This window comes from Salvelinus fontinalis, chromosome 4 (genome assembly GCF_029448725.1).
Source record: "Salvelinus fontinalis isolate EN_2023a chromosome 4, ASM2944872v1, whole genome shotgun sequence".
Classification (NCBI taxonomy): Eukaryota; Metazoa; Chordata; class Actinopteri; order Salmoniformes; family Salmonidae; genus Salvelinus; species Salvelinus fontinalis.
Genome location: NC_074668.1, coordinates 49083878 through 49102152, shown reverse-complemented (window position 1 = coordinate 49102152; position 18275 = coordinate 49083878). Strand labels below are relative to the sequence as shown.

Sequence of the window (18275 nt, the reverse complement as noted above, 5' to 3'; positions counted from 1 at the left end):
TTTATCCATCAAACTGTTATTCACATTACAGATGGATCTTGGCTAATTTAGTGATCATTTCCTGTAACCTGAGCAGTTCTAATGAGCCAAATAACCAAATTAAATGTCTTGACGTATTACATAACCATAAAATTGGCATTGCTATATTTCAAGACATCTTTTAGAGGGTGATGTCCATAGACTTCAAAGCAAATACTAGAACCGGCAGCTGCTTCCTGCTTTACATCTACATCAAAAGGGGTGCTTATTCTACATGAACACAATCTACCCCCTACAATTGAAAAATGTGGAAATGATAAAAAGGGCAGATTTACTTACATACAGTTGAAGTCGGAAGTTAACATACACCTTAGCCAAATACATTTAAACTCCGTTTTTCACAATTCCTGACATTTAATCCTAGTAAAAATTCCCTGTCTTAGGTCAGTTAGGATCACCACTTTATTGTAAGAATTTGAAATGTCAGAATAATAAGAGAGAATGATTTATTTCAGCTTTTATTTCTTTCATCACATTCCCAGTGGGTCAGAAGTTTACATACACTCAATTAGTATTTGGTAGCATTGCCTTTAAATTGTTTAACTGGGTTAAAAGTTTCAGGTAGCCTTCCACAACCTTCCCACAATAAGTTGGGTGAATTTTGGCCCATTCCTCCTGACAGAGCTGGTGTAACTGAGTCAGGTTTGTAGGCCTCCTTGCTCGCATACACGTTTTCAGTTCTGCTCACAAATTTTCTATAGGATTGAGGTCAGGACTTTGTGATAGACACTCCAATACCTTGACTTTGTTGTCCTTAAGCCATTTTGCCAAAACTTTGGAAGCATGCTTGGGGTCATTGTCCAGTTGGAAGACCCATTTGCAACCAAGCGTTAACTTCCTGACTTATGTCTTGAGATGTTGCTCCAATATATCCATAATTTTCCTCCCTCATGATGACATCTATTTTGTGAAGTGCACCAGTCCCTCCTGCAGCAATGCACCCCCACAACATGATGCTGCCAGCCCCCTGCTTCAACTTGGGATGGTGTTCTTCGGCATGCAAGCCTTCCCCTTGGGCATTATGGCCAAACATTTCTATTTTTGTTTCAAATCAAATCAAAGTTTATTTGTCACATGCGCCGAATATAACAGACCTTACAATGAAATGCTTACTTACAGGCTCTAACCAATAGTGCAAAAAAGGTATTAGGTGAACAATAGGTAGGTAAAGAAATAAAACAACAATAAAAAGACAGGCTATATACAGTAGCGAGGCAGTAAAATTAGCGAGGCTACATACAGACACCGGTTAGTCACGCTGATTGAGGTAGTATGTACATGTAGATATGGTTAAAGTGACTATGCATATATGATGAACAGAGAGTAGCAGTAGCGTAAAAGAGGGGGTTGGCGGGTGGTGGGTGGGACATAATGCAGATATCCCGGTTAGCCAATGTGCGGGAGCACTGGTTGGTCGGCCCAATTGAGGTAGTATGTACATGAATGTATAGTTAAAGTAACTATGCATATATGATAAACAGAGAGTAGCAGCAGCGTAGAGATAGGGGTTGGGGGGGCACACAATGCAAATAGTCCGGGTAGCCAATTGATTAGCTGTTCAGGAGTCTTATGTCTTGGGGGTAAAAACTGTTGAGAAGCCTTTTTGTCCTAGACTTGGCACTGCTTGCCATGCGGTAGTAGAGAGAACAGTCTATGACTGGGGTGGCTGGGGTCTTTGACAATTTTTAGGGCCTTCCTCTGACACCGCCTGGTGTAGATTGCATGCTTCTTAGCCCCAGTGATGTACTGGGCCGTACGCATTACACTCTGTAGTGCCTTGCGGTCAGAGGCCGAGCAATTGCTGTACCAGGCAATGATTCAACAAGTCAGAACGCACTTGATGTTGCAGCTGTAGAACCTTTTGAGGATCTCAGGACCCATGCCAAATCTTTTTAGTCTCCTGAGGGGGAATAGGCTTTGTCGTGTCCTCTTCACGACTGTCTTGGTGTGTTTGGACCATTATAGTTTGTTGTTGATGTGGACACCAAGGAACTTGAAGCGCTCAACATGCTCCACTACAGCCCCGTCGATGAGAATGGGGGTGTGCTCGGTCCTCCTTTTCCTGTAGTCCACAATCATCTTCTTAACCTTGGTTACGTTGAGGGAGAGGTTGTTATTCTGGCACCACCCGGCCAGGTCTCTGACCTCCTCCCTATAGGCTGTCTCATTGTAATCGGTGATTAGGCCTACCACTGTTGTGTCGTCTGCAAACTTAATGATGGTGTTGTAGCTGTGCCTAGCCATGCAGTCGTGGGGAGCTCCAGTGTTGAGGATCAGCATGGCAGATGTGTTGCTACCTACCATGGTGTTGAACGCTGAGCTGTAGTCAAGAATAGCATTCTCACATAAGTGTTACTTTTGTCCAGGTGGGAAAGGGCAGTGTGGACTGCAAAAGAGATTGCATCATCTGTGGATCTGTTTGGGCGGTATGCAAATTGGAGTAGGTCTGGGGTTTCTGGGATCATCAGACCAGAGGAAATTTTTCCAAAAAGTATGATCTTTGTCCCCATGTGCAGTTGCAAACCGTAGTCTGGCTTTTTATGGTGGTTTTGGAGCAGTGGCTTCTTCCTTGCTGAGCGGCCTTTCAGGTTATGTTGATATAGGACTCGTTTTACTGTGGATATAGATAGGTTTGTACCTGTTTCCTCCAGCATCTTCACAAGGTCAATTACTGTTGTTCTGGGATTGATTTGCACTTTTCGAACCAAAGTACGTTCATCTCTAGGAGACGGAACGCGTCTCCTTCCTGAGCAGTATGACTTCTGCGTGGTTCCATGGTATACTTGCGTACTATTGTTTGTACAGATGAACGTGGTACCTTCAGGTGTTTGGAAATCGCTCTCAAGGATGAACCAGACTTGTTGAGGTCTACAATTTTTTTTCTGAGGTCTTGGCTGATTTCTTTTGATTTTCTCATGATGCCAAGCAAAGAGGCATTGAGTTTGAAGGTAGGCCTTGAAATACATCCACAGGTACACCTCCAATTGACTCAAATGATGTCAATTAGCCTATCAGAATCTTCTATAGCCATGACATCATTTTCTGGAATTTACCAAGCTGTTTAAAGGCACAGTCAACTTAGTGTATGTAAACCTCTGATCCACTGGAATTGTGATATAGTGAATTATAACTGAAATATTATGTCTGTAAACAATTGTTAGAAAAATGACTTGTGTCATGCACAAAGTAGATGTCCTAACTGACTTGCCAAAACTATAGGTTTGTTAACAAGAAATTTGTGGAGTGGTTGAAAAATGAGTTTTAATGTCTCCAACCTAAGTGTTCCTATCTAATATGACAAAATAAATCTCCTTTCTGTAAACAGAATCTTGCTCAATATATCGGATTATGCTCTTATTATTGGAACTGCCATTATTGATTGTAAGCTCGACACAGTAGTTGCTCAATAAAAGTTTTGAGATTATGCTGCGGGATTTAGAGGTAATTTGTGGTTTAGTACAGTACCCTGCGTCACAGCTTCATTGATCCAGACCAGCGCAAGTGGGAGTTAGAGCACTGGTTATGCTTTTGGGTCCAAAGGTGCTAATGTGTCTCTAACTGACAATGAATGGGCGACATAAACCAAATAGAAACTGATAATTGTGACTTCAACATTTTATTGAGTTTAGAACAATAGTGTGAGAATTGCTATTCCTCTGTCCTGCACGCTCACACCTGGAAAAATACACTTAATTTTTGGTTTCTACTCGTCAGTATAACTTTTTTTAAACCTTTATTTAACTAAGCAAGTCAGTTAAAACCTCTCTAGGATAGGTGGGACGATTGCGTCCCACTTGGCCAAAAGCCAGGGGAAAAGCAGAGCGCCAAATTCAAATAAAATGATATAAAAATCTAACTTTCATTAAATCACACATGTAAGACACCAAATTAAAGCTACACTCATTGTGAATCCAGCCAACACGTCAGATTTCAAAAAGGCTTTTCGGCGAGAGCATAAGATGCTATTATCTGATGATAGCACAACAGTAAACAAAGAGAGTGTAGCATATTTCAACCCTGCAGGCGCAACACAAAACGCAGAAATAAAATATAAATCATTCCTTACCTTTGACGAGCTTCTTTTGTTGGCACTCCAATATGTCCCATAAACATCACAAATGGTCCTTTTGTTCAATTAATTCCGTCCATATATATCCAAAATGTCCATTTATTTGGCTCGTTTGATCCAGAAAAAAACAGCTTCCAATTTGTTCAACGTCACTACAAAATATCTCAAAAGTTACGTGTAAACTTTGCCAAAACATTTCAAACTACTTTTGTAATACAACTTTAGGTATTTTTAAACATTAATAATCGATCAAATTGAAGACGGGTCTATCTGTTTTCAATACAGGAGGACAACAAACTAAAGCTACTTTTCTAGTCTTGCGCAACTCTCAAACAGTACACATAACGTTACACTGATTCAAGATGGCCGTACTTCATTGCACAAAGGAATAACCTCAACCAATTTCCAAAGACTGGTGACATCCAGTGGAAGCGGTAGGAACTGCAATCAAATCCCTTAGAAATCTAGTATCCCAATGAAAGCTCATTGAACAGACAGTGACCTAAAAAAAGTCCTCAGGGTTTTACCTGCTACATAAGTTATGTTATACTCACAGACATGATTCAAACAGTTTTAGAAACATCAGAGTGTTTTCTATCCAATACTAATAATAATATGCATATCTTATATTCTGGGGATGAGTAGAAGGAAGTTGAAATTGGGCACGCTATTTATCCAAAGGTGAAAATGCTGCCCCCTATCCTAGAGAAGTTTTAAGAACAAATTCTTATTTTCAATGACGGCCTAGGAACAGTGGGTTAACTGCCTTGTTCAGGGGCAAACGACAGATGTTTACCTTGTCAGCTCGTGGATTCGATCTTGCAAATGTTCTATTACTAGTCCAATGCTCTAACCACTAGGCTACGTGCCGCCCCAGTTTTACTTCCTAAAACTGTTATTTTTTTTATTTTTATTTTTTATTTTTATTTTTTTTCAGGGGTGGATCAGCTTAGTATTGCGGAAAGAATGTTGCTTCCAATGTAATTGTCTGCATCATTTCCATTCCCCCATATTTTTTGGGGTAAATATATATATCCATACACGTATGCATACATATACACATATATACATACACATACCTATATAGACATACATACTTTTTTAAAGAATATGCCTTTATTATTATTCCCCGCGACCCTACCACCAATCCCCCAATTGGAGTAAACTTATAAACACTTCTGCTTTTACCTTCAATTTCTACATCTTATACCTATCTTACAGACACAGTCCACTTTACAATAGTTCTCTCTTATTTGTTCTTAGTCCTTCCTCTATTTCTGTTGTCCATCCAATTTTATTTCCACTTGTAACTGTGCTATTTCACAAAAGCTCCGCACCTATACACATTTCACTGATCCCGTATGCCCTATATTGTTTATCTTGTTATTAGTCCCACCCTTCAGCTCCACCCAACCCCTCCCATCTATCTTCCAACATCATCCATTTCGGATTTCTATTTGCCATACATTTCTCAACTGTGCTGTGATGCTTCACAAAAGACCTGAACCTTCCTATTCTCATAGCTTCTACAGATTGTAAATTAAAAATAAACATCTTTGCCAAAATAATTATTATATTATTGATTGATTGACTATGGCTTTTCAAATCCCCCAGTATTGCTATCTGTAGCGTTAGTTTTAGGCAAATGTTGCAATCCTAAAACTGTTATTACACAAAGGTTTTTATTCTAAGAGAAACAAAAAAATTCAATTACATTCCATGATATTCTTAAGATATATGTGTTGACTGAATATAAGCAAGTGATGTCTGCTAAATAATCAAGTTGATGGCGCAGTCATATAACCTCAGCACCTACATAAAGCTGAGTGACTCACTCATTCATGGCTTTGGATCAAAATAAATAAGTACCGATATTCTTTCTGGTCTTTAATAAAGAAATGTTTTGGTTATCTTGACCCGACCGGTCACGTTGTCCAGGGCCATTATGGGCTATTAGCAGGACAATAGACTCTTGCCAAGAAGAAGGGTAGGGGGAGATTTGTATCGTCAAATGTATTGCTTAGTTAGGTTGGCTGTATCACAACCGGCCATGATTGGGAGTCCCTTAGGGCCACGCACAATTGGCCCAGCGTCGTCCAGGTTAGGCCGGTGTAGGCCGTCATTGTAAATAAGAATTTATTCTTAACTGACTTGCCTAGTTAACGTTATACGGCGTCATATTTTCCTGACAGAAACCCTAAGGATTTAATAAAAAAAATAATTGGAATAGAACCACCGTAATATTAATCAAATTAATTAAAGTATTTTTTTTTAAATCAATCCCATATACTATGTTCTTACAACAAAAAAGGTTATACATTATCTAGTACAGCAAATAACTTTAGGTTATTTGAAAACAAAATAATTTTATTTTACATTTTCTTTTTTTATTTCATCTTTATTTAACCAGGTAGGACAGTTGAGAAGAAGTTCTCATTTGCAACTGCAGAACACCATCCCAACCGTGAAGCATGGGGTGGCAACATCATGTTGTGGGGTGCTTTGCTGCAGGAGGGACAGGTGCACGTCACAAAATAGATGACAGAGATGAAAAAAAACATGTTTAGATATACTGTAGGCCTACAGTAGGTGTTGTAGGACTTTAACTTCCAGAGGGACTTGAAAATGAGCCGGAGCTGAGAGGATCACCAAAACTAAAGGTATTTTGGTTTCAGAGCATTTTCTTCGATTTTTTTAAAATATAGCCTATTAATGTGTAGGCATACTGTGTAATAAAATCGATAATTGTGTACTAAAAACGTGAATGTGCTCTTGAAGAGCATATGACCATGCCAACAACCATCCAATGAGATTTTTTGGCCGCACCTACAACCATCCGTGGAGATTTTTCGGCCGCACCGAAAAAAACGCATGGTTCCACAGAATACCAACTTGGATGGATCCCGAGGCAAATGTGGCTTCTTTATCAACATCTTCATGCTTTCGTTAATAAAATAATGATATAAATACTCTCATTAATTAAACAAATTGCATAGAACCTAACACCTCAAAAAAGTCATAACATGGGTATTAGTCCCTCGCCATTATGAGAGTTCTGCACCACAGGGGACCTTGGTCCTTTTCAGCATGTGCTGTGGAAATGCCCGGGGCTGGTTGAATTCTGGAGGAAAGTCAACGATGTCATCTCTGTACTTACATATAAAATTCTGCTATTAGATCCAATAGGGATGTTGCCTTGTGATGACTCTGATTTGCATGTGCACTTCTCATGGCTCCAACAGTGTGTGTAGCGAAATGCACTCTCTCATTAACTTCTGTGTGTGACCAATACAATTTGATTTGGTTGGCAGGAACCACAGCTGCTAAGAAAATGATTGTAGAAAGGTGGATTACACCTCATCAGTTACCATTGCAACAATGGCTGCTCACATTTAAGGAAATTGCACTTATGGAGCTCTCCACGGCCAGACTCCACAGGCCCAAGGTGTTCACGCTGGACATACGGAAAAAAGCAGCAGCGGACATTTCTGAACTCTTAAACAACGGGCCTTTACACCCATGAATGTGTATCAATAATGTGTCACTATTTCTGAGGATATATGATGTATTGTTCAGAAGATGTAATAGAAATTTGTTTTTATCTCATGATTATTTTACATGCTATCAGAATGTCTTTTGGGCGTCTCTGGACAGGAACGGGCCAGCAGACTTGACTACTTCATCTTGTGCCATCCTTCCCGCAGGGCTGTCTGTTCTAACATGCAAAGGTAAGTCTCGATGTCATCATCCTCCGTTAGCTTGATAAAAAATTGATTGGGATGCGATTCAGTCTGCGTTTCTCCTCGCAGCTTCTTGACTTCCTCAAGCAGGCAGACATTCTGTAGACACTGTTCTTCCAGCGTTCGTTTGTGAAAGTTCTGTTGCGCCCGAACGAATTGAGCTATCAACTCGTCCATACTGATACTGCATAAACGTCAACCCTGGTCTGACCACATTGTCAGAATGCCTGCATTCTCCACCACTTGTGGCAGACCAAGGGGTTTGATCGAGACGTTTACACAGATCGGTCTCATCCAGGAGACCTCTCCTGGAATACCGCCTTCTGGGCTCCAGGGAATGTTGTCTCCTCTGGGATAGAACACAGAGCACCTCGTTTCTAGCAGGCCGTGAGGACGTCTATCCAGTAACAACCTCTTACCCCCTCCAAACCTCCCGTCGCTGCCCTCCTGGCAGCTTTACGGGCCCCACAAGGCTGATGAGCAATCAGCCCCTTGATTACTCACCAGTCTCAATCAGCCCCAATTAGTCTTGGCCGGAGGACCCATCGAGACCTGGCACGTCCAGCAGAGGGAGCCAACACCGCGTGATGTAGACTCTGTCTGTCACCAGGCCTCAATGAGTCTCCCCCGGTGGCTTGTCCGCAGTACAATACAAAAGATTGCTTTTCTTCCATCCAGATGCCCAGATATTTATAAGCGGGGACATGTTTAATGGGGGTACCATCCAATAGACATATGCATAAATCATCAGATACATTTTTACCTGAATTGGAAAATAACATCCCTGCATAAAGTATCAATTTCACTTTCTGCAAGGAAATGAAGGCAGACTGGAGCTCCAAAAGAGCCTGGCCAGCCGTGGGGGCAATAGCATACACAACTGTTTGCAGAAAGCCTTTGTTGAACTGAAATTGGTACTTAATACAGGTCAAAACAAGTATATGTTATTTTTCCCAATTTGTTTTTTAAATGGATGGTGCCCACATTGATCGTGTCCCCTCTGGGCATCTGGATTGAAAAATAGCTATCTCTTAAAAAGCATATTGATAAGTTAGTTAAGAAGTTGAGAATAAAAATGGGCTTCTTTAGAAATAGGTCATGCCTCTTCGCTAAATAGAAAAAAGCAGATAATTCAGTCAACATTCCTGCCGGTTCTAGACTATCTACAATGAGTGTACAGAACATTAGGAGCACCTTCATAATATTTAGTTGCACCCCCTTTTTCCCTCAGAACAGCCTCAATTCATCGGGGCATGTACTACAAGTTGTCGAAAGCGTTCCACAGGGATGCTGGCCCATGTTGACTCCAATGCTTCCCACAATTGTGCCAAGTTGCCTGGATGTCCTTTGGGTGGTGGACCATTCTTGATACACACCGGAAACTGTTGAGCATGAAAACCCCAGCAGCATTGCAGTTCATGACACACTCAGATCTATGTGCCTGGCATCTACTAACATACCTAATTCAAAGGCAATTCAATGTTTTGTCTTGCCCAATCACCCTCTGAATGGGTGATTGGGACAATCCATGTCTCAATTGTCTCAAGGTTTAAAAATCCTTCTTTAACCTATCTCGTCCCCTTCATCTACACTGATTGAAGTGGATTTAAGGATTTAATAGGTGATATCAATAAGGGATTTGTATTTATTAGCGATCCCCATTAGCTGCTCTTCCTGGCGTCCAAACACATTAAAGCACTTACATTACATATAAAACAAAAGATAAAACAGTACATCATATAACATTATTAAACCACTAAATATCTACAATACAAAATGTACAATAAAATATGTATAATACCACCATACAACAATTTTACAATGTATGCGTATGTCTGTACCGGTGTGTGTGTCTTCACAGTCCTCGCTGTTCCATAAGGTGTATTTTAACCAGTTTTTTTTATCTGATTCAACTGCTTGCAACAGTTAACTGATGTGAAATATAGTTCAATGTAGTCATGGCACTATGCAGTACTGTGCGCCTCCCGTAGTCTGCTCTGGACTAGGGGACTGTGACGAGACCTCTGGTGGTATGTCTTGTGGGGTATTCATGGGTATCTGAGCTGTGTGGCAATGGTTTAAACAGACTGCTCGGTACATTCAGCTTGTTAACACTTTTTACAAAAACAAATGATGAAGTCAATCTCTCTTCCACTTTGAGCCAGGAGAAACTGACATGCATATCATTAATGTTAGCTCTCCGTGTACTTTTAAGGGCCAGCCGTGTTCTGAACCAATAGCAATTTTCCTAAGTTTACTCAAAGCCAGCGGCATGGCGTTAGTAAATATTGAAAAAATTAAGGGGCCTAAACTGCTGCTCTGGGGAACTCCTGAATCTACCTGGATTATGTTTGAAAGGCTTCCATTAAAGAACACCCTCTGTGTTCTGTTAGACAGGTAACTCTTTGTCCACAATATTGCAGGAGGTGTAAAGACATTACACATAAGTTTTTCCAGCAGCAGACTATGATCGATAATGTGAAAAGCTGCACTGAAGTCTAACAAAAAGCCCCTACAATCTTTTTATCATCAAATTCTCAGCCAATCATCAGTCATTTGTGTAAGTGCTGTGCCTGTTGAATGTTTTTCCCTATAGGCGTGCTGAAAGTCTGTTGTCAATTTGTTTACTATGAAATAGCATTGTCTTGTATCTGCTCAAACACCATTTTTTCCAAAAGTTTACAAAGGGTTGGCAATTTGAGCCAGTAAAGGAGACTTTACTATCCTTAAGTAGGGGAATAACTTTTACTTCCCTCCAGGCCTGAGGGCACACACTTTCTAGTAGGCTTAAATTTAAGATATGGCAAATAGGATTGACAAATAGGAGGGACAATATCGTCCGCTATTATCCTCAGTAATGTTCCATCCAGATTGTCAGACTCCGGTGGCTTGTCAGTGTTGATAGACAATAATTTTTTCACCTCTTGCCCACTTATTTTATGGAATTCAAAGTACAATGCTCATCTTTCAAAATTTGGTCAAATATACTTGGATGTGTAATGTCAGAGTTTGTTGCTGGCATGTCATGCCTAAGTTTGCTTATCTTTCCAATGAAAAAGGCATTAAAGTAGTTGGCAATACCAGTGGGTTTTGTGATGAATGAGTCATCTGATTCAATGAATAAAAGAGAAGAGTTCCCAAAATGTCATTTAACCTGTTAGGCGGGCTCTCCCGACGTCGGTACAAATATGACAACATCCAGCTCATGTGCAGGGCGCGAAATTCAAAAGCTATTTTTTTTAAATATTTAACTTTCACACATTAACAAGTCCAATACAGCATTTGAAAGATAAACATCTTGTCAATCCAGCCAACATGTCCGATTTTTTTAATGTTTTACAGAGAAAACACCACATATATTTATGTTAGCTCACCACCAAATACAAAAGTGGACAGACACTTATGATTATGATTATGATGTATGAATTATGAATTATGATTCAAGTAGCATGCACAAGCCAACCTAAATAACCTAAAACCAACCTAAAGAACCTAGAAAAAACTACCTCAGATGACAGTCCTATAACATGTTACACAATAAATCTATGTTTTGTTCATTAAATGTGCATATTTTAGCTATAAATCAGTTTTACATTACTGCTCCCATCATTGCTACAGCATAACTACAGTCTGAAATCAGACGGGAGTAGCCAGAGAAAATACAGACACCAACGTCAACTACTAATTACACCTCATAAAACATTTCAGAAAAACATATGGTGGATAGCTAATGAAAGACAAATATCGTGTGAATAGAGACAATATTTCAGATTTTTGAAGTGTTTTACAGCGAAAACACAATATATCGTTATATTAGCTTACAACATTAGCTAGCATACGGCAGCATTGCTTCTAGTCAAGCGCTAGCATAGCACAGTTCGACAGATATATGAAAAAGCATCCCAAATTGGGTCCTTATCTTTGTTGATCTTCCATCAGAATGTTGTAACGGGGTCCATTGTCCAGTAAAGTCTTTAGTTGGGTTCCAGAACAAAATATTTCCCTCTTTGGTTAGCAAGCACAACGGCCGTGCGGCGCTAATCTGTCTTTCTTCAAAAAATTCTTCCGTCGCATGACATCTAAAGTCCAGAATAAATTGCAATAATATAATTAAAGTATATTGAAAAAACATACTTTAGGATGATTTTGTGACATGTATCAAATAATATCGTAGGCAGAGGTCATATTCACCTTTAACGAGCGGATTCCAGGAGCCGAGTCCAGATTCTGCCTCGCGCCCGGAAAAAAAATTAAACTGCGCAGGTCTCACAAGAAGATGTGGTATTCAGTCCATGGAAGAGATATTCGACTCCTTTCAACTCTCACTTCCGCATTACACCCAGATGAAGGCGTATGACGTGTTTCTACGGTCCTAAGTGTCATGACCTTGTATAGACAAGGTCTTAAAGAGACACATCGCATTTTGGAAATCTCAATTCGGCTGGGAAAATGGCTGTAAAAATAGTTCTGTTCCACTTAGAGAAATAATTCAAACGTTTTTAGAAACTATAGACTGTTATCTATCCAATAGTAGTAAATATATGCATATTGTAAAATCAAAAATTTCTTAAGAGGCCGTTTGAAAATGTGCACATATTTTCCATTTTTTTCAATATTCACCCTGCAGCCTGAAGAAGTTTTAAGGTGCTCCAAAGCTTTTTAATACCATTCTTTATATTATTCATTTTTGTTTCATAGTGTAGTTTATTTAGTCACATGATTTCTTAATTTGCAGTATGTTTGCCAATTGATTGGGCTGCCAGACTTATTTGCCATACCTTTTGCCTCATCCCTCTCAACCATACCATTTTTCAATTCCTCATCAATCCAAGGGGATTTAACAGTGTTTACAGTCATTTTCTTAACTGGAATAAGCAATTTCATAAATGTGTCAAGTGCAGCGTCTGGTTGCTCCTCATTACACACAACAGAGCAGCAAATAGTATTTACATCATCAACATCTGACCTCTTATACAATATATTAGGCCCAGCCTTTGGAATTTTGGTTTTCCTAGATATGGGTACTATATTGTGATCACTACATCCTATGGATTTGGATACTGCTTGAAATCCAATTTCTGCAGCATTAGTAAAGCTGTGATCAATACATGTTGATGATTTCATTCCTGTGCTATTTGTAACTAGTGGGCAGCTTGATGAAAGCCAGTCAATATTTAAAACACCCAGAAAAAATACTTCTCTGTTGATATCACATACATTGTCAAGCATGTCACACATATTATCCAGATACTGACTGTTAGCACTTGGTAGCCTATAGCAGCTTCCCACAAGAATGGGCTTTATGTGAGGCAGATGAACCTGCAGCCATATTACTTCAACAATATTTAACATTAGATCATCTCTAAGCTTTTCAGGAATGTGGTTCTGAATATAGACCGCAGCACTGGCATTTCTGTCTTTTCGGGTAGACGTCATGGCCATATATTACTACCACTGTATCATTACAGTTATTATCTAAGTGAGTTTCAGAGATAGTCAGAATATGAATGTCATCTGTTACAAAAAAGTTATTGACTTCATGAATCTTGTTTCTTAGGCTACTTATGTTAATATGGGCTATTTTTAGCACTTTTCTTTGTTGCTTGATTGTTTTTAATGCTTAACTTGGGAGCTTATCAGCTCATGTTATTTCCATTGGAGCTGATAGTGCACGGTCAGTCATTCCTGTAGAGTATCTTCTGTTTCCAGAAGGTGTCAAAGTTATCTATAAAATTGATTCCAACAGAGCTACAGTAATCTTTTAGCCAGATGTGTAACGCCAGTAGCCTGCTGAGTCTTTTACACCTACTGCCCAACAACGGTACCGGACCAGAAATGATTGGCCGCTTTTTGGAATCTTTCAATGCTAGAATCAGTTCTTTAAAATCAATTTTCAAAAGTTCCTAGCCCTCCTGATGTTATTTGACCCCACATGGACAATGACAGCGTCAACTCCCAAGCATCTCTTGTAGAATGGTCGGAAGCAGCCTTGTAATGTCCTGTACTTGTGCTCCTGGGTAGTACAGGGTTTTTGCACTGGGAACCAAGATTTTCCTCACCATAGAGCTGCCGATGTTGACAGCTGGTGAAAGCTGGGGAGGTCCGGCTGTTCTTTCGCCTATAGTTGTTTAAAAGACCCCTTGAGGACCGAAGGGTGGTGGGGCCCGATGGACCAGAGCCGGCTGTAGTATATGTGGTAAAGACGCCCTGGGCTGGAGACCGGGTAGAGGATGAGGGAGCAGGAATCTCCGGAAGCAGGTGGGCGAAACTGTTGGTCAGCAGGATGGGATTCCCTAAATCCATTTCAGCCCCATTCACCAAAGACCTCTGCCTTGGGATCAAAGCTTTCACTTGGATTCACTTGGTTAGTCTACGTCCTGTTTTGTACACTCAGTGTATATGAATGCAGCTGCCACTACACTAAATTGGATGCAAAATGTTCAGTACACATCACTGCAGTCTGTATCAGAAAGTAGGATGGCCCTCTGAAGTCTTGTACAGTAAATCGATGCATTGCTCTCTTTTTGTTTATAAAGCTCTCTTGCAAACTTCCGCCGTACCTTACTTCATTGTTAAAAATGTGGGAAATTATATTTTATATAAATACAATTGCTTAGAGAAAGAGATTGTAAAAAAAAAAAACCATTGACACCCCTTAACCTGTTGAGGATGGGGGCGCTGTTTTCACTATTTATGCTAATCGTGTAATTTTTGTCTCTAAGTGGAACAGAACACATTCTACAGCAATTTCCCTGACATGGAGTCAGATTTCAGAAATTTTGGCCCCTGATCTGGAGTCAGTTAAAAGGGCACTGTTATTGCTATGAGTATACGGACACTGCTTACGTCTTCCCCTGGATGCCTTTACGTGATGACGATTTGAATGGGGTCGATTGCGCGTTCACAGGCACTATAAATTAAAAAAACCTGTAGCTAGCAAGTCTTTTCTTGCTGCGTAATGCGCCTGGAGGACATCGACCCGCACTTGTTCCAAGCATTAGTGGAGGGAGTAATATTACTCTGGTCATGTTTCTACTCGTTATGGGAGTTAAAAACATCATAAGGTAGTTAATTTAAAGCGTTTTATAGCAATTTATATCCGTTTAGTGCGATTTTGGGACATTTATTTCTGAAACGCTGTGAATTGCTGGGCACGCTTCCAGTTCATCCCGAACGCAGTTGGCATTTCCACATGGCAAGAGGACAGCTTTCCACCAAAAGACGATTAGACCCAAGAAAGGATCCTTTGCCCAAGATACTGATGGAAGAACAGCTCAAAGTAGGACATTTTTATTATGATAAATCGTGTTTCTGTCGAAAAATGTTAGTGGCTTAGGACGCCATGTTTTTTGACGTAGCTTCGCTTGGCGCAAACTGTATTGAAAAGTAAGGATAATTTAAAAAATGTAATTCCGCGATTGTATTAAGATTTAAATTGTCTATCAATCCCTGTCCACCCTATATTTTTTAGTCACGTTTATGAGTATTTATGTATAAGAGTAGATCACTGTCTAATATGGCGCACGGACATTTTCTCACCAGCTGGGCTACATTTCACATTGTCTAACCATGATTTTGGTGGCTAAATATGCACTTTTTCGAACAAACTGTATATGCATGTTGTAATGTGATGTTACAGGGGTGTCATCTGAAGAATTCTGAGAAGGTTAGTGAAAAAAATAATATATTTTGGCGATGTTGACGTTATCGCTCACTTTTGCTAGAATCAATGCTGGGCTGCTATGTGCTATGTGCTATGCTAATATAACGATTTATTGTGTTTTCGCTGTAAGACACTTAGAAAATCTGAAATATTGTCTGTATTCACAGGATCTGTGTCTTTCGATTAGTGTATGCTGTGTATTTTTACGAAATGTTTGATGATTAGTAAGTAGGTAAACACGTTGCTCATAGTAATTATTCTAGTCCATTTGTGACGGTGGGTGCAATTGTAACCTATGCCATCTACCTGAAATATGCACTTTTTTCTAACAAAACCTATCCCATACCATAAATATGTTATCAGACTGTCATCTGATGAGTTTTTTTCTTGGTTAGGGGCTATAAATATCTTAGTTTAGCCGAATTGGTGATAGCTACTGGTGTTGGTGGACAAATAAAAGATGGTGGATTATGCTAATGTGTTTTTAGGTAATAGATGTACATCTTTACATATTGTGTCTTCCCTGTAAAACATTTAAAAAATCGGACATGTTGGCTGGATTCACAAGATCTGTGTCTTTCATTAGCTGTATTGGACTTTAATGTGTGAAAGTTAAATATTTAAAAAAATATTTTTTTTTGAATTTCGCGGCACTGGTTTTTCAGTGGGGGTGGGGGGGGGGGGGAGTGCCGCTAGCGGCACCCTCATCCTAGACAGGTTAAGATTCTTATAAATAAAGTAGTGAAATGTTCAATATTTGGTATCATATTCCTAGCATGCAAAGACTACATCAAATTTGTGACCACAAACTTGTTGGATTCATTTGCAGAAATTGAATGTAATGTGTCGTGTCATTTTGGAGTCACTTGTATTATTCGCAGATAAGAATATAACATGTTACGGGTATACGGGTAAGAGTCTACTTACATTTTCAGATATACGTTTCTAATTTAGTCAGAAAGTAATTGTTATTGCAAGTTAAAGCATACTGTTAGTTAGCTAGCGTTAGCTTGCTAGCTAACGTTACGTGTATGATCTGTGTAGTAATATTATTAGAATCAGAAATGCATTTGCATTGCTAGTTATAGCCGAATGTTATCTAGCTAACATTGAACCTAGTTTGTTAGCTTTAGCTACCTGCAGATTCATACTACAGCTGTTTGTATTGGTAGTAGTATGATTTGCGATTATTATTTAACCTTTATTTACCCTGATGAGGACAGGGGGTGCTGTTTTCACTTTTGGGGGAAAACGTGTCCAATTTAAACGGCCTCGTACTCAATTCTTGCTCGTATAATATGCATATTATTATTATTATTGGATAGAAAACACTCTCTAGTTTCTAAAACCGTTGGAATTATGTCTCTGAGTGAAACAGAACTCATTCTACAGCACTTTTCCTGCCAGGGAGTGAGATTTCAGAAATCTTGGCCTCTGCTCCCAGGTCAGTTTATAAGTCCCTGTGAACGCTGTGGGGCTACAAACACTGCCTACGCCTTCCTCTAGATGTCAATAAGTGGTGACAATTTGAATGGAGTCGATTGCGCAATCTGGGACTTTATATAAGACCATGGTGCGGAAGTACCTTTCTTTTCAGCTGTGCGCTTGACGGAGAATAGACGTCGGACTGGCCTCCTTCCAAGCTTTGGTTTAGCAAGTTCTATATCCCCGGTCATGTTTTTATTCGTTATAGGTGTTAAAGACATCATAAGGTAGTTAATTTAAACCGACTTATAGCAGTTTATAGCAGTTTATTGCGATTTTCTGGCATTTCTTTGTGACGCACTTTCAAGAGTTGGACACTTTTCCGGTACATGCTGAACGTTAGTGGCCATTTCGACAGGACAAGAGGACATCTTTCGACCAAAAGACTATTGTTCTGGACAACGGACACCTTTCCCAAGATTCTGATGCGAGTTCATCTAAAAGTAAGAACTATTTATGCTGATAAATCGTTGTTCTGTTAAAAAATGTTAAATGCATAAGCGGCCATTAATTTTTGGGTAGCTTCGCTTTAGCGCACCTTGTATTGCGCAGTAAGGTTAATTTAAAAAATGTAATTCAGCGATTGCATTAAGAACTAATTTGTCTTTCAATCGCTGTCCACCCTGTATTTTTTAGTCAAGTTTATGATTATTTATTGATTAGACTAGGTGTCTTTCCAAGATGGCGCCCGACATTTTCTGACCAGCTTGGCTACTTTTCTCATTGTATAACCACGATTTTTGTGGCTAAATATGCACATTTTTGAACAAACTCTATATGTATGTTGAAATATGATGTTACAGGAGTGTCATCTGAAGAATTCTGAGAAGGTTAGTGAAAAAATGTATATATTTTGGTGGTCATAACGTTATCGCTCTTTTTGCCTTGAATCAATGCTGGGGTAATGTTTGCACATATGGTATGCTAATACAACGATATATTGTGTTTGCTGTAAAACCCTTAGACAATCTGAAATATTGTCTGGATTTACAATATCTGTGTCTTTCAATTACTGTACGCTGTGTATTTTTAAGAAATGTTTTATGATGAGTAATTAGGTAATACACGTTGGTCTCTATAATTGCTCTGGCTGCTTCGGTGCTATTTTTGACGGTAGCTCTGATGGTAGCTGCAATGTAAAACTTATTTATACCTCAAATATGCACATTTTTCGAACAAAACATAGATTTATTGTGTAACATGTTATAAGACTGTCATCTGATTAAGTTGTTTCTTGGTTAGTTTGGTTGGTTCTTGGTTAGTTAGGTTGGCTTTGTGC

At 39.4% G+C, this 18275-nt stretch overlaps 1 protein-coding gene across 2 annotated transcripts in view; it reads right to left on the bottom strand.

Moving 5' to 3' along the window:
* rasgrf2b (Ras protein-specific guanine nucleotide-releasing factor 2b) overlaps window positions 1-18275 on the bottom strand; it is a 234569-nt gene that overhangs the window by 99278 nt on the left and 117016 nt on the right. The gene's annotated exons all lie outside the window — the stretch shown is intronic.